This window comes from Pelobates fuscus, chromosome 10 (genome assembly GCF_036172605.1).
Source record: "Pelobates fuscus isolate aPelFus1 chromosome 10, aPelFus1.pri, whole genome shotgun sequence".
Classification (NCBI taxonomy): Eukaryota; Metazoa; Chordata; class Amphibia; order Anura; family Pelobatidae; genus Pelobates; species Pelobates fuscus.
In genome coordinates this window covers 149,282,748-149,299,600 of record NC_086326.1, presented here as the reverse complement: position 1 = coordinate 149,299,600, position 16,853 = coordinate 149,282,748, and positions in this window count along the sequence as shown.

The following is a 16,853-nucleotide window of genomic DNA, read 5'->3' as shown; positions in this document are numbered from 1 at the left end:
CTCCATTCCCCCAAACCACTACTTAAGTTGGAGCTTCTACACAAAGTTCAAGGTATTGCAGTTTTTCATTCGACCCTCATTTGGCCTTTTTATTATATTCTCATAATCATATGTCTAAATAAAAATTACGTTCAGCCCTCATTCAGCCTTTTTCTATGAGCCATTTTGTTACTGATGTGTATGGAGCTTTCAACCACATGCAGCCTTGGCGTCTATTTGGGCACATTTGGCTCCAGTTTGGTTGTTGTTCTGGCATTTAATCTGTACAGAGACGTTATCTGTTCCTCGTTCCCACAATGCAGGGAAGAACTTGATTTGTACTTGCACAAATTGGTGGATTTGGGGCACTAGTATGGGGGTTTCACATTTTATGACTATCATGAATCTTTTTCAACTAGAGCCGTGGCCGCTTTAGCTCGGTTCCGCATTCGTACTGACTGGAGTCAATTAGATACAGAGCTATTCTGCCATCACTTTGCAGGACTTAGCCCATCCTGTGCCATATGCCAATTCCCATTCTTCCAATTTGGGACTTAATGAGGCAGTCACCCACCACAAGCCATGCTTCCACTTTCTCCCACAAACCAGAGCAAAAGGTCTTAAAGACAAGTTAGGCGGACCAATTGCGTTTCTATGGATGGCCCGGAAATGTAATAACTTTTAATGCCATCAGCTGGGTTTTCGTGCATGTAGATTGTTCCATGTATGTTCACTGTGCTTTAGATCTCATGCTGAGACCACTGCCTGAACCATTATTTCCAAAACAGTGACTGTTAAATCAATGTTTATTCCCCCTTTGACTGACCAATCTCCAGTTTTTGGACATATGCTGCAGCCAATACTGGCTTTGCAACTATTCTTGATGACTTGTAGTTCAGAGACATTTGGCCTCCTGAGATTATTAGCCTTCCATCATTTTATGAAACCTCTTTTTGAGATTTAACCCGTAGTTGCAGCTTCTTATTAGTGAGGTACTTTATGGCAATGGCACCCAGTAAAATTCTAGTCTGACAAAATGGCAGCATGCAATATTATCAACAAAGGACGGTCCTCCTCTTTAACAATCATGAGGTTAATCAAGAAATTAACCCGGCTAGCAGCAACACATCAGATTTTCCTGGTTTGTGTTCCCATGCCAGGCTGTCATAAGTGTCATAACAGCTGATGCCCTCTCCCGTTCTCTCCCTCTCCCGTTCTCATTTTTAGGACTTCTTCAACTAAAGACTGTGTGTCATAGGGTCCCAGGTCCCAATATAAACACTATGTTTCCTATTCTGCTATTCACTTACCGGTCTTCTAGTTACCTCCAGTCCTATCTAATTGTATCTGTGTATTAAGTGTAGCTTGACCTACAACAGTATAGATATTGTACCTACATTGACATAACGTATTAGCAAACTGTACGTACAGATATTTCTGTGATATATTTCTCCCAGGTTTTTAATTGTGTTTCTGTTTGTATTGTGTTTGTTATAATATATGCCTGTGGGTGTATAACCGTGTATTGAAGATGTGTGGTCATGTGACCATCAGTCACATGACTCTAATCTGCCACATGACTATGCGACTATTTATCCAATTGTATTTTATTGCACGGTAAATATTTATTTGCTTTTTACATGATTGGGGTTTTATGTTGTATTTATCTGGATCGATCCAGCTAACAGCCTCTAGTAAATGCAAATGAATGGATAGAAAATTCCTCGCTGTAAGGCTATAAGCTCATTTTGAGGCCAGCCAATAGACTGACTGATCTTTTTTTCTCATTTTGTCTTAAATTGCAGTTTCTAGAAATGGCCACTAGATGTCTCTATGTATTCAGCTAAGGACACCTGCTAAAGCAGTGGTTCCCAATCATTTTAGGTTCAAGGCACCTTTAATATTTCAACATTTTTCCAAGGCGCCCCAAGTCAAAAACATTTCTTGGTTGTATTCATGTACAGCGCGGAGACATTTACTGGGCCCTTGTTCAGCATAAATATTTCCCTGTCAGGGGCAGATCCAGAACCTAATCGCGGGAGGGGCACTGGTAGAATATTTAAAGAAACAATCCAGGCACAATAGCCACTACATAACATGGACTTTCTTTCTTCCAGTCTAAACGCATGGACACGAGGCCATGCGTTTAGACTGGAAGAAAGAAGATTTCGTCTAAGGCAAAGGAAAGGTTTTTTTACTGTAAGAACAATCAGGATGTGGAATTCTCTGCCTGAAGAAGTGGTTTTATCAGAGTCCATACAGATGTTCAAACAGCTACTAGATGCATACTTGCAAAGACAGAATATTCAAGGATATAATCTTTCAATGTAGGGTAATAACTGCTTGATTCAAGGATAAATCTGACTGCCATTCTGGGGTCAATAAGGAATTTTTTGTCCTAGCTTGTTGCAAAATTGTGCTTCAAACTGGGGTTTTTTTTTTTTTTTTCTCTTTTGGATCAACAGCAAAAAACAGGTGTGAGGAAGGCTGAACTTGATGGACGCAAGTCTCTTTTCAGTTATCTAACTATGTAACTATGTAACTCTGTAGTGGTTATAGTGCCGGGAATGCCGTGGCGCCCTCCCAGGGTAAGTAGTTAAACTGTTTAAGAACAGTTTGACAACTTACCTGGGGTCTGCCGGGATATAGGGCTATAGTAGGGGATAGGTGCAGTAGTGGGTGTGTGTGAGGGGTACAATGTATTTGTGTGTGTGGGGGTTAAGTGTGTGTGTGTGAGGTGTGCAATGTGTGTACGGGGGTGCATTGTGTTTATGAAGGATGTAGTGTGTGTGTGTGTGTGTGTAAGGGGTGCATTGTTTGTGAGTAAGTGGTACAATGTGTGAGTGAGGGGTACAGTGTGTGTGTGGGGGCAGTATGTGTGTGTGAGGGACAAAATGTGTGTGTGTGTGTGTGTGTGTGTGAGGGGTACAGTGTGTGTGTGTGTGTATGGGGGCAGTGTGTGTGTAGAGGGGAATTATTGTGGGTCTGTGGGGATAGGAGGGAAGATTAATAAACATTTTTTTTTTATTAAAGAAAATTCATATCCCCCCTCTCCCTTCTTACCTGACTTGGAGGAGGGACAGAACAAAGCTATCCCTGGTGGTCGAGAGGAGAAACCCTGGTGGTCCAGGTGGTGAGTGTGAACTCTAGCAGCTCCTGAGGCTAGAGCTCACTCTCACGAGATTCAGAGCGTTACCACGGTAACCGCAGCAAAGCTCCGAGCTCGCAAGAGGAGAACCAGGCGGAGCTGCAGGCTAGAGCTCCCCCTAGTCCTCTCTCTCGCCTGCCGGCTGCAGCATTACAGTGCCAGCCCAATCTGTACATAGAGACTTAATATCACAACAAAAAAGCCAAATAAGTGAAATAATAAAGAAAAAGCCGGCACCAAAAGTCAGAATCTTCCACAAAAAAATAAATAAATAAACACATCTTGAAAAATTCATATAACACACATAAGAGCTTCAATGGCTAGATATCGGCTTACGGGCAGGGCCCTGTCTGCCTCGTGTATTTGTCTGTGTATATTGAACATTCGCCACTTATTGTACAGCGCTGGAAATCGATTGCTAAAAAGGAAAATGTCATCATGCATTTTTTGCTAATTAAACACTAACGAGATAACAGCAATGGGGCAAGTCTGCTAAATGGTCTGCTGACCGGCTGAAACATAGAAAAGCAAAGCAGAAAGGCCGTCCCCAACTAAATTAACAATCAGACCATCTTAACGGTATGGCATCAAAGAAAAACTATCAACAAATCAGCAACTGGTTTCTCTTCCCCACAGCATGTGAAAGAATGAAAAGGTAAAGACCGAAATATTGGTGAAGATTCCCTAACTGAAGATTGGAGTCAAGACATATCAAATGAACCACAAGACGTCTTAAAAAAGTCCTCGGAAGAATTTGCATCCGATGTAGAAATCAAGAAAACTGAAATAAAACACAAATTGAAGATTTAAAATGTAGATTATTTGCAATCTTATAAACCAAGCACAAGACTCCCCAACACAAAGAATAAATAAATAGAAATAAAGTTTTAAAAACAGATCTAGAAGGTGTAATATGAGATTCAGACACATTCCAGAAGAGATCAAACAAGACCAATGACTACGACGTTCTACTCCAATATTTTGAAAAGTTAGAAGTGGAAGGTGAAAGGTTAAGCCATATAATTGAATGGATCCATCTGCTGTCTAAGCCAAAGGGAATACCAGATACACTGCCAGGAGACATCTCCGCTAACTTCTAATCATACACATTTAAAGAACAAAAAATCTACAAACAAAAAGAAGGAAAAATCGAGAAGACAGCAAATATAAGGACATCCTGATTTTTCAAGACTTTTCATACCAAACGAGAGAACAAAGAAGATCCTTCACATAAACCGTTGCAAAACTAAGACAAGGCAGCAGAAAATACAAATGGGGGTTTCCGGTTTCGATTCACACAACGTGGGATGGAAGGAAGCTGAGACATTAGAAGAATGGTTAAAAAGGAAAGTTACTGTATACGTTTCTGTAGCAAAGTCTCCTTCCTCTTTTTATTTCTCTCCTTCTTCATTCTCTCCTTCTCTTCTTTTCTCGATTCCAAAGGAGGGAAACCCAGAGTTAGAAAATAAGACTAGGACCATGTCTATCACTTGAAATACAATGCCCATATAGCACGTACTGGTTCTAGGTGAAATTAGCCAGTGAGTGAAACACAATGCGCCCGTGCCTCCATCACCACGTACAGCTTGGATCTAAATAATCTGGCTCTAGATATCCTGGCATCGCTTTCCTTTAAGGAAACCTGACTGGTATTTGACTGGCACAGCCGGTATTTGAGGCTGCCTGGCCGTGCCGGTATTGCATTAATACCAGCAATACAAATGCAGGTATTTTTCTCAGAATAAATGTCGATTACTCTGCAATACCAGCACCGGCCAGTAGGAGTCACTGTGTGTGGAGAGAGGCAGGTATAGGAAGTTACAGCATATCCCTGCCTCTCTCTACTACTCACTGATCAATGAGGGAGCAGCAACACAGCACAGAGTCCAGACAACAGCTCTACAGTAAGTGAGGGATGGGGGGAAAGATAGTAGGGACACATGGGGACACTGAGACACTAGGGGACACATGGGGACACTGAGACACTAGGGGACACTAAGGGACATATGGGGACACTCAGACACTAGGGGACACAGACACTAGGGGACACTGAGACACTAGGACATATGGGCACACAGACACTGGGAGACCTGGGAACACAGACACTTGGGGACACTGGAAAACATGGGGACACTGAGACACTAGGGGACACTAGGACACATGGGGATGCTGAGACACATGGGGACGCTGTGAGACATAGGGACATTGGGAGACACTGAGACATTGGGACACGGAGACACTATGTCCCCATTTCTCCCAGTGTCCTCATGTCACCCAACCAGTGTCCCTAGTGTCTCAGTGTCCCCAAGTCTCCCAGTGTCTGTGTCCCATGTCTCTCAGTGTGCCTAGTGTCCCCATGTGTCCCTATATGTCCCAGTGTCCCCATGTCTATGTCCACAACTGTCCCCATGTCTCCCAGTGTCCCCAAGTGTCTATCTCCCAGCCAGTGTCCCCTAGTCTCCCAGTGTCTGTGTTCCCATGTCTCTGTGTCCCTAGTGTCTTAATGTCCCCAAATGGTTCAGTGTCCCCATGTCTCAGTGTCTGTGTCCTTAGTGTCTCAGTGTCCCCATTTCTCCCAGTTTCCCTAAATGTCTCAGTGTCCCCATGTCTCCCAGTGTCCCCATGTCTGTGTGTTCCCGGGTCTCTCAGTGTCCCCATGTCTCTCAGTGTCCCCGGGTCTCACTGTGTCCCCAGTATCCTAGTGACATGGGGACACACTGAGACATTGGGACGCTGGGAGAAATGGGGACACTGAGACACTGGGAGACTAGGGGACTGGGCAACAAGGGGACACTGACACTGTGATACATAGGGACACTGAGACACTGGGTGACTTGCGAGACTGAGACACTGGGAGACAGGGAGACATTGGGAGCAATCCATCTATACAGCAGAATCAAACTGTGAGTAGTTTGTTGGTGATTTTACAGAATTTTCTCTGATGTCACTCCTTGTGATTATACAAATGATTAAGGCTGGTATTTTTCCCAAGAAAGGTGGCAACCCTAACTACTCTTCACATACTCTTGCTTAAAGGAGCACTACAGGGTCAGGAACACAATCATGTATTTCTGACCCTATTATGTTAAAACCACCACCCTGGCCCCTTCTTGCCTCCCTAAGTTTAGTAAAATATAACTTGTATTCAAGTCTGCAGCTGCTGGCTCTGCCTCTGAACTGACTGTCTGCTGACATCATCAGAAGTGGTGGTCTGAGCAAATTACAATACTTGCCCATAGGATTGGCTGAGACTGTTAACTAGGCAGATCAGGGGCAGAGCCAGCACAAGTCCAACATAGCCCTGGCCAATCAGCATCTCCTCATAAAGATAAATTGAATCAATGCATCTCTATGAGGAAAGTTCAGTGTCTGCATGCAGAGGGTGGAGACACTGAATGGCAGTGCTGCTCACTAGGCAGTACAGCCCCAGGAAGCACCTCTAGCAGCCAAGCTAAGGAGTGGCCAGTGGAGTTATTTTCTCTGAAAAGACAGTGTTTACTGTAAAAGGCCTGAATGGAATGATTCTACTTACCAGAACAAATACAATAAGCTGTAGTTGTTCTGGTGACTATAGTGTCCCTTTAAGTTTGGAAGCTTAAGAGAGATGTATGGGAACAAAACCTGTGTGGACTGGCTGAAAATAAAATTAGTTTAGGTAATGCTCTTGGTCTCTCTAACACTGTGGTATGTCCCCTCCTTTCTTCTACACTCACTACATACACCTTTTCTCTGTCTCAGACTGTATACCAGGAACTTCTGCCTGCTAGTAAGAAGATAAGGAGACAAGTGGACCAGCGAGTGCTAGGGGACAGTCCTTAGAAAGCATGGAGTGAGCGCATCATTAGATGCATTTATGTCAAGCTCAGAATGCTGCCTGCATAGTATGCCCTTAGTTGGCTAGCCTGCAGGATTGGTGGGCAGCCTGACATGCATTCATGCCAGGGTGTCCTTCAAATTCTTTCGACAGACATGCCCCCTTTTTGGGCATGTTCTCCCCTTTTGGCAGGTCTGGTGACGTGATTCGCACCAGTGGCCCACCCTTTTACCCCGCCCATTGACTTCCTGCTTCACTGGACACTGCTGTTAGGGGGTATGGATTTACTTGAAAGATGAAAGCATAAATTAGAGAGAGATTAGCATAGAGTATGTGTTTTCTTATAGCTGCATCCTATGAGTTTCCCTCCAACACCATCTCCATCAGATACATGACGCTTGGGAGGTATGACAGTTTTAGTGTTTTTGGTCGATAAGATTCTGTAAATAGGCCCATCATAATTGTCAGTACCAGGCCCACTGGGCTCTTAATCCGGCCCTGGACAATCTTGTACTCATGATGCACGGCGTATGACTGTCCAATTTGGCAGGAATTGAAGAAAGGAGACAGTAGCATAGTGGAAGGAGGGATTAAGGTGAATACATCTCCCCCTCTTCCTCTTTTAAATAGCTATACTAGCATGTGACTCATTGGCTCTGGTTAGCTTGAATGCGACACGGTCACCGTCTGGGTTCTCTGCATAATTTGCAAAGACCACCAATGGTGACGCCATCTCTGGGGGTCTGATGGCCATGGGGCAAGCAAAGGTGTGGTTTACTTACTCAATTCTATCCCTCGCGTGTCCCTCGTGTGTTCCGCCATCCTCCCTCAGTCAATCCTCTTCTCCTTTCGGTGCTTTAGCTGCCAGGAGCCAATATCACTGCTGTACTCTCGCGCATGAGATCCAGCGGTCTTGCGGTAACCTTGATAGACAGAGCCAGTCTCCCTGCAGCCAACATGTCCTGATGGCAGTAGCTCCGCCCAGTGTCAATAAGTGTCAGGTGAAGGAAAACTATTGAGAAAAATTGGTCCCCACTTTGTCTCTGTATATCTCTTGACTGCAAACTTCCAACACAGTCAATATGGATATTTCATGGAAATTCTATGTTTTTCAAATCCTTATTTTGGGGGGTGTGGAGGGTGACAGTCTAAGTACCATAATCAATACAGTCTGCTGCAGTGGATATGAGATCAGGAGTCGTCTGTCAATGCCCCCACTGTTAAGAGACAAACAACAGACATTTAACTGTTTCCTGTGGGCGTCTATAAGCTAGCCCCACTGCAAAGATGGCAATAAAGGGGCAGTTCATTGGGACTTAGCACATATTTTATTGCTAAAAGCAGATTAATTGCACGTACGCGTATGGTTTTTGTTCCAGTATACAGATACATTTTCTCAGCTCTGTGTTAGCGATCGCTAGTCAGGACACTGTATTCAGCTAGGGTTTAGTGTTTTCTTCGGGTAGTTTAGGGCAGACTAGCGCAGACATTGTACCCAGTATTTAGCAGTTATTGTCTATGTACTGCAGTGATTTCACCGCTGGTGGGTGTCTTAGCGTGGAATACGGAATTGCAAAACTCAGAATTTGATTTCATAGGAAGATTGGTTTCTTTTGTTTTGTTTTGTCATGTTAAATTCTACTCTTACCTTTTTATTAGATTTTTCCCCCTCCTTTTTATGTCACTTCATGTGAATGGAATGCAGCCAGTAACTCACAGGGCCTGTAATTTCTGTCTTATCTCACTGCGATCATGCTCACTCAGAAAAACACTCTCATGTACTTACAGAGCAATAAAACAATTAATCGATCGATCTTTGATGTAAAGTTAATAATTTGTTTTTCTTCCCCACACAACTTGCAAGCGTTTAAACCTTTATCAATACTTTTCAATTAGAAACCCATATGTAGAGTACACAAATCATATCAATTTAAACATTTTGTGATTTACATACCTACCAAGTGTCCTGATTTTAGTTGGGCAGTCCTGATTTGGAACAGTGCACCAATCCGAGTTATTCTGCTGGTGTCTTACTTGTCACATTAAAGTGCATCATTCAGCATGCGTGTGGCCACATGAGAGCACCTACAGTATGGTGGAGTGTATCTACTGCACTCTACATATGCCAGGCTCTGGTTGGCAGGATAGCAGTATGTAAATAGTTGAACCTGATGGCTTTGTGGACATTACTTTTTAATGAAATGACTCTGCCACGTGTTCCTGGAGGGGCCTGCTTGCCAGCCTCCTGCCAAAAGACTATGGGCCCTTTAAAAACTATAGTGTGACAAACGCTGCTTTCCACAGACATTTGCCATGGACTCCTGGAGGAGTGTGGAAGATGGCCTCCTGTCCACCTACTATGGGCCAGGTGAGCAACTGTAAAGACCCATATTTTTTTTCCCCTGGTTCGGCACTTTCCATTCGTGCGCATAGAACCGAACGCTTGGTCCCTGGCAGCCGTTCGCATGGACCAAAACCGCGGATAAACTTCAGGGGGACTTAGCCGCGAATGCCCTGGAACTATTTTCGGCATAAAGACTTTGCGGTTCCCGGTCGGTCCCCTGCGGCACTTAGCCGCGGTTCAATGGAACTGTTTTGGGCATGAGACCATGTGTGCGGTTGGTCAAATTATAACTTTCAGGAAAATCCTGAACCCCTGAACCAATCTGGGTGATTTTTGGATATGGGGGTTTTATGTATTTTTAAGGTACCTTTGGGGTGTTTGGGAAATATGTGTTTTTTTGTGCCTTGAGATAATGGAGTTTTGTACACCCTGTTCCAAATTATTATGCAAATTCTATTTAAGTGTCACAAAGGTTAAATATTTTGTTTTTCACTTTAACTCATGGATGGCATTGTGTCTCAGGGCCCAATTTAAGGAAAAACTACTAAAGGAGGGTGTTCCACATTATTAAGCAGAACACCATTTTCATACAATATGGGGAAGAAAAAGGATCTCTCTGCTGCCGAAAAGAGTGAAATAGTTCAATGCCTTGGACGAGGTATGAAAACATTAGATATTTCACGAAAACTTAAGCGTGATCATCGCAATATTAAGAGATTTGTGGCTGATTCAGAGCACAGACGGGTTCGTGCAGATAAAGGCACATTGAGGGAGATTTCTGCCAGATCCATGCATCGGATCAAGAGAGCAGCTGCTAAAATACCATTACATAGCAGCAAACAGATATTTGAAGCTGCTGGTGCCTCTGGAGTCCCACGGACATCAGGGTGTAGAGTCCTCCAGAGTCTTGCAACTGTGCATAAACCTTCTATTTGGCCACCACTAACCAATGCTCACAAGCAGAAACGGCTGCATTGGGCAGAAAAATACATGAAGACTGATTTTCAAAAAGTCCTGTTCACTGATGAGTGCCGTGCAACCCTGGATGGTCCAGATGGATGGAGTAGTGGATGGTTGGTGGACGGCCACCCTGTTCCAACAAGGCTGCGACATCAGCAAGGCGGTGGTGGAGTCATGTTTTGGGCCGGAATCATGGGAAGAGAGCTTGTCGGCCCCTCTAGGGTCCCCAAAAGTGTAAAGATGACCTCTGCAAAGTATGTGGAGTTTCTGACTGACCACTTTCTTCCCTGGTACAGAGGAAGAACTATGCTTTTCGTAATAAAATCATCTTCATGCATGACAATGCATCATCTCATGCTGCAAAGAATACCTCTGCATCAATGGCTGCTGTGAGGATAAAAGGAGAGAAAGTCATTGTGTAGCCTCCATCCTCCCCTGACCTCAATCCTATTGAGAACCTTTGGAGCATCCTCAAGCAAATGATCTATGACGGTGGGATGTAGTTTACATCCAAACAGCACCTCTGGGAGTCTATTCTGACATCTTGCAAACAAATTCAAGCAGAAACTGTCCAAAAACTCACAAGTTCAATGGATGCAAGACTTGTGAAGCTGCTATCAAATAAGGGGTCCTATGTTAAATGTAACGTGACCTATTAAAATGTTTAACAAGTTAAAATGTTGTTATAAGTTTGATTTAAATAGCTTTTGATTTCAGTAAATATGCTGCAAACACAACAAATTACAATTTTCAGTTCTTTACAACCTATAAAGTGTTTTGAAACTTACTGTGTGTAATAATTTGGAACAGTGCATTGTAAGTTTTTTTATGTTTTAAAAAAAATACTGTTGGAGCAAGCAAACGAGACAGACGCACATAGATGGGCTCTTGGTGCATACTGCTTCAAAACCCGACTAACCACCACACCAAAGCGCTACAAGAATACCCCACAGACCCACTGGGGATATGGGTAGAAAAAACAAAAAACAGAGACCAGACAAACCCAAAACCGGGCCAGATATCGGAGACTTATTCCGACAGGCGCAAGGAGCACATGGGCCCAAAATGGCCGCGGACATCGACAAGTACACAGACTCCTTTTTCTAGCATAGCACTTCACAATTATATGCGAGGCCCCACGGGATGCACTGCCCAGGACGAAACTCTGCCCACACCCCAGACCGAAGAGAGGGGATTTACCTACCGCCTCTTAGACGAACCTGACTCACTCCTCGACATGACAAGCCAACAGAGGTGCAGACCTACATACCGACGGACAGAGAGTCCAGGATAGCCTAGTGACACTACTAGAGCAACCCTCACACTGGGTACAAAGTTCGGTCACCGCCCAGACACACTCCCTGTGACAAACTGATGCGCCCGAGACCTTTTTATTTATGAATGCTGTATTAACTCTGTGGGCTGCACCCTTACCTGACCTCCATACCGACTAAACATCTTTTGACCCACACACAGACCCACAGCACGCACGCGCAACCTCCGCAGCTAGACCGCTACTAGAGACGACTGAACCTAAATCTCACACCGACCGTACTCCGTTACAGCAGCACAAGATAACCTTAATGACACTCCCACGGTACTCTAAACCTGGGACACCAATCCACTAGGAACAAACCATAGGACCTACCTACTACCTTTCATGCTCCATAACCCTGTCTTAACGGGTGACCAGTCCTGATTTTCATACAAAAACAAATGTGCACAGTCTATTAACATGCCTAAGCTAATAATTTAATGTCTTCACTTGTCTTACCATTGCTGTTGTGGCATAGTGAGAAAGCTTGTAACCTCCATGCACGTAAAAAATAAAGAATAAAAAAAAATGAAAAAAATACTGTTATCATTAGGAGGTTTGTTCAATAAAATTTGAATTGTACTCTTAATAGTTGATAACATGAGAATTATGCTGACTGTTATTTACATCAATTATTTAGGTAAATGAGAAAAATATTATTTGCATAATAATTTGGGACAGGGCGTACAGTCCCTGACTCAATTATCTCCCAGGCACAGAGGAGAGATTATCTTATTTTATGTGGGAGTGTCCTGGACCTGAGAGCCAATGTAATCATGTGTATGTTTTTACTGTAGTCTACTCTCGGGTCCAGGGGGAGTGCCACTTGCATGGGGACCTGCATATTAGGCCAGTTGTGGCTGCCAATAAACGAGTTCCAGTTTACCCTCAACACAGAGCCTCATCTTGTGATTGTAGGGGAAAGCTATACTAGCTATGATCCCTGCTCCTGGGATTGTTATTTAGATTGCTATAATCACTAGCTCTTGCAAGAACTACACTGCTATACCTGCTATACTGTCAGGATCGGGACAGGGATCCAACACGCAGAGTACAAAGAGTGGAAAGGTACGTATACCGGGCCTTAGAATGGCCGGACTAACGTACCGAGAGTAATAGAGAATAGTCAGAGACAAGCCGAGGTCGAGGGAACGAGAAGACAGATAAGCGAGAGACAAGCCGGGTCAAGGGATAACAGAGAAGCAGGGAAGTACAACAAGCCGAGTCAAAACCAAATAGAGCAAACTAGAATACCAGAGCACTGAGTGACTAGACAAGCTAGAACCACGACAGGGCAATGAGCAGAAGGGAGAAGTAAGCTTAAATACCCTGGCTCTGGATGGGAAACAAGCCTCTGACAAGTACCGATTGGATATCGGACACTTGAGTGACAGGTCGCTCGTAATAGCGTCATGACGTCACGTATTGAGCGTCCTGCTAGAAAAGGACGTGGATTCCTCGCGGCCGGTGTTTAAGTGAGTGGATGAACCGCGAGGAACGAAGGAAACAGCTCGCCTGGACGGAGAAACCACCAAGTCTCTACCTCCCTTAGAGGTAGAGGTCTCAGGTACCCTGACAGTACCCCCCCTCTCAGATACGCCCACCGGGCGGAAGGAACCGGGGCGAGATGGGAAGCGGAGGTGAAATGCTCTGCGAAGGCGAGAAGCATGAACATCCTCCTGAGGTACCCAACTCCTCTCCTCAGGACCATATCCCCTCCAGTTGACCAGATATTGCAATTTACCCCTAGAGATTCTGGAATCAATGATGGAGCTGACCTCGTACTCCTCCCGACCCTCCACCTGAACAGGGCGAGGCGAGGAGACCTTAGAGGAGAATTTGTTGCAAATAAGAGGTTTCAACAAGGATACATGAAAAGAGTTAGGAATGCGTAAGGCAGGTGGCAGAGCAAGGCGATACGCAACCGGATTGATACGAGTGAGGACCCTGTAAGGACCTATGTAGCGAGGAGCAAATTTCATAGATGGGACTTTTAGGCGAATGTTCTTAGTACTCAACCATACCCTATCCCCAGGAACAAAAACAGGAGCCGCTCTTCTATGTTTGTCAGCGTGTTTCTTGAACAACGAAGAACTATGTAACAGAATTTGCCGAGTCTGATCCCATAATTTCTTCAGGTTGGCGACATGATCATCAACCGACGGTATCCCCTGAGAAGAGGAAACCGAAGGAAAAATTGAAGGATGAAAGCCATAGTTCATGAAGAAAGGGCTAGAGCGAGTTGAATCACAAACAAGGTTATTGTGTGCGAACTCCGCCCAAGGAATCAGACCGACCCAATCGTCCTGGTGTTCGGAAACAAAGCAACGCAGATACTGTTCGATCTTTTGATTGGTACGTTCAGCAGCTCCGTTAGACTGAGGGTGATAGGCAGAGGAGAAGTTCAATTTGATGCCCATTTGAGAACAAAAGGATCTCCAGAAACGTGAGACAAATTGAGAACCTCTATCAGAAACAATCTCCGAAGGAATCCCATGTAGTCGAAAAACCTCTCTCGCAAAAATCTCCGCCAATTCAGGAGAAGTTGGAAGTTTGGGTAGTGGCACGAAATGAGCCATCTTAGTAAATCTATCCACCACCGTGAGAATAACAGTCTGTCTCTTGGAAGCAGGTAAATCAACGATAAAGTCTATGGACAAACAGGACCAAGGTTTCTCAGGAATGTCCAAGGGGTGTAACAGGCCACATGGAGATGCATGAGGTAGTTTAGTCTTGGCACAAGTCTCACAAGCTGCGACGAACTCCTCAATATCTTTTCGAAGTGAAGGCCACCAGAAATCCTTGGATATCAGAGAGTATGTCTTGCGAATACCAGGATGACCAGCTATTTTACTTTCGTGAAAACATTGTAAGAGCTCCAGTTGAAGTTCAGGAGGAACAAAGTTTCTTCCCTCAGGAGTGTCTCCGGGAGCTAGATGTTGTGACTTCAGGATCTGGTCAAGTAGCGGAGAATGAATTTTCAGACTGGTATTAGCAATAATATTGCATTTGGGTACAATGGAGGACAAAAGTGGTTCAACTGAAGCAGAAGGCTCAAATTGGCGAGATAGCGCATCGGCTTTAGAATTCTTTGAGCCAGGTCTGTAAGTCAGAACGTAATTGAAATGGGTAAGAAACAACGACCAACGAGCCTGCCTGGACGACAAACGCTTGGCCTCTCCGATATAAGACAAGTTTTTGTGGTCTGTTAGAATGGTAACGGGATGTAAAGTACCTTCCAATAAATGTCTCCACTCTTTCAAAGCCTTGATAACCGCTAGTAATTCTCTGTCACCAATGTCATATCTGCTCTCAGTACCGGACAATTTTTTAGAGAAAAATCCACATGGATGTAATGGTTTATCCACACCCAACCTTTGAGATAAGACAGCACCTACACCAGTCTCTGATGCGTCTACCTCAAGTAAAAAAGGCAGGGAAGTGTCGGGGTGAACTAAAATTGGAGCGGAAGCGAAAAGCTCCTTGAGAGTTTTGAACGCAAGAAGAGCTTCAGTAGTCCAATTCTTAGTATCAGCCCCCTGTTTGGTCATATTAGTGATAGGTGCGATAATTGAAGAATAGCCTTTAATAAAGCGCCTATAATAATTGGAAAAACCAATAAATCTCTGTACGGCTTTAAGACCTTTGGGTAAAGGCCACTCTAGAATGGACTGGAGTTTATCCGGATCCATCTTAAATCCTTCCCCAGAGATCACATAGCCGAGAAAGGTTACCTGGGTTTGATCAAAGCTACATTTCTCCAACTTGCAGTACAAGCCATGCTGGAGAAGCTTGTGCAAAACCCTCCTGACTTGCTTGTGATGAGTCTCAATCTCACTAGAATGTATAAGTATATCATCTAGGTATACAATGACGCAATCTTGCTGAAATTCCCTAAGGACCTCATTTATCAGATCCTGGAAAACAGCTGGAGCATTGCATAACCCAAAAGGCATGACTGTATATTCATAGTGGCCATAGCGAGTATTGAAGGCCGTCATCCACTCATGTCCCTGCTGGATTCTCACCAAGTTATATGCCCCTCTGAGGTCTAACTTGGTGAAAATTGTAGAGCCCTTCAAACGATCGAAGAGTTCGGTGATCAAGGGAATCGGGTAGGCATTTTTAATGGTTATCTTATTTAGGCCTCGATAATCAATGCAAGGTCTCAAAGAACCATCCTTCTTTTGAACAAAAAAAAATCCAGCCCCGGCAGGGGAGGATGACCTCCTAATGAATCCCTTGTCTAAATTTTCGTGAATATACTCCTCTAGAACTGAGTTCTCTTTCGTAGATAATGGGTATACATGACCTCTGGGGGGCATGGTACCAGGGAGTAGGTTAATTTTGCAATCAAAGGACCTGTGTGGGGGTAAGGTATCGGCTTTCTTTTTGTCAAATACTGCCTTTAAATCTAGATACTGAGACGGAATTTGTGTCTCTGTAGGATTGTCGGAGTTAGCCGATGTGTTGGTTAATCCGAGAGGTAAGACCTTCCGCAAGCATTTTTCTTGACAATTCTTTCCCCACGAAACTATCTCCCCTGACTCCCAATTAATAATAGGGTTGTGTCTCCTCAACCAGGAGTACCCCAGGACTATGGGAATAGACGGAGAAGAAATGAGCATTAAGGATATATCCTCTTTATGTAGGATGCCAACAGTTAAGTTAATCGGTATGGTCTCATGGAAAATAACAGGCTCAAGTAACGGTCTACCATCGATGGCCTCAACAGCCAGTGGTGTCTCTTTTAACTGGGATGGGATAGTATGCTTGGCAGCAAAACCCTGATCTATAAAGCTCTCAGCAGCTCCAGAATCGATTAGCGCCATAGTCTTTACTACTCCCTTCTCCCACCTCAAAGAAACGGGTAACAGAAGCCTGAACTCTTTGTAGTTGTGAATAGAGGACAAAGTAGAAACACCCAAGGCCTGTCCTCTAAAGGAACTTAGGTGCGAGCGTTTCCCGAACGATTAGGACAATTTAGGCGTAAATGGCCTCTGACTCCACAATACATACATAAACCCTCCCTTCTTCTGTACTGTCTCTCTCTCTCTGTGAGATGAGTACTGCCTATCTGCATAGGTTCAGAAATACGTAAGTCCTCGAACTCAGAATTTTGAAAGGTAGGCGCTAGTTTAAAGGAGGGTCTACGGGTCCTATCTCGAGTGTTCTGCCTCTCTCTTATGCGTTCATCAATACGAGATATAAAAGAAATTAAATCCTCCAAATTCTCAGGGAGTTCTCTAGTAGCGACCTCGTCAAGAATTACATCTGATAACCCATTTAGAAA